Consider the following 634-nt stretch of genomic DNA (forward strand, 5'->3'; position numbering starts at 1 on the left):
ATTTCCTCCAGGATGCCAGAAAGAAAAAGCAGATGCTCATCGTAGACATTCTGGGTAGGACAGAAAGATAGAGGAGGGATGGGAGGGAATGGTTCCACTCGCCCCACTGCCCCCCAGTTAGCACACAGGGATGCATGAGGTTTGCCGTGATGGAGCTCAGCCACAAGGCAGACCTGTCGGGACCTGAACAATGAAGTGAGGATAGAATGTGGGGCTTTTGAAGGTAAACATTGGAAGGGACTGATCAAAATCAGACATGCTCGGGGAAGAATACTTTTTTTTTTTAATGTAGGAGAACTATACTACCACTCAACCTCTACTGAAAGGTTGGCAGCCCTGGGAACTCCTTTATTCATATAGCATGTTACGGATGCATTTCTACCCCCAAAGCAAGGAGGAAGAAAACTTTATATGGAGAATGTGGGTGAGGTTTGACTAGATGTCCAAATTTATCAGGTGGTTATATCTAGAAGTCACAGCTCACTGGAAATAGAAACAAACACCAAGATAATGTCAAATCCTGATATATGTGAGTTGTCTTTTTTTTTTTTTTTTTTTTTTTGGCACCGGGAATTGAACTCATGACCTCATGCTTGCCAGGCAGGCGCTTATGCCACTGAGATAAATCTCTGGC

At 44.0% G+C, this 634-nt stretch overlaps 1 non-coding gene across 1 annotated transcript; it reads right to left on the reverse strand.

Moving 5' to 3' along the window:
- Positions 1-284: 284 nt before the first annotated feature.
- Positions 285-417, reverse strand: LOC111755865 (small nucleolar RNA U109). Its single transcript, XR_002790420.1, has one exon. It is a non-coding gene; the product is annotated as a small nucleolar RNA U109 (small nucleolar RNA).
- Positions 418-634: the final 217 nt, after the last annotated feature.

Source organism: Cavia porcellus, unplaced genomic scaffold (genome assembly GCF_034190915.1).
Source record: "Cavia porcellus strain 051 isolate PalLab524CR breed Dunkin Hartley unplaced genomic scaffold, mCavPor4.1 scaffold_7, whole genome shotgun sequence".
NCBI classification, from domain to species: domain Eukaryota; kingdom Metazoa; phylum Chordata; class Mammalia; order Rodentia; family Caviidae; genus Cavia; species Cavia porcellus.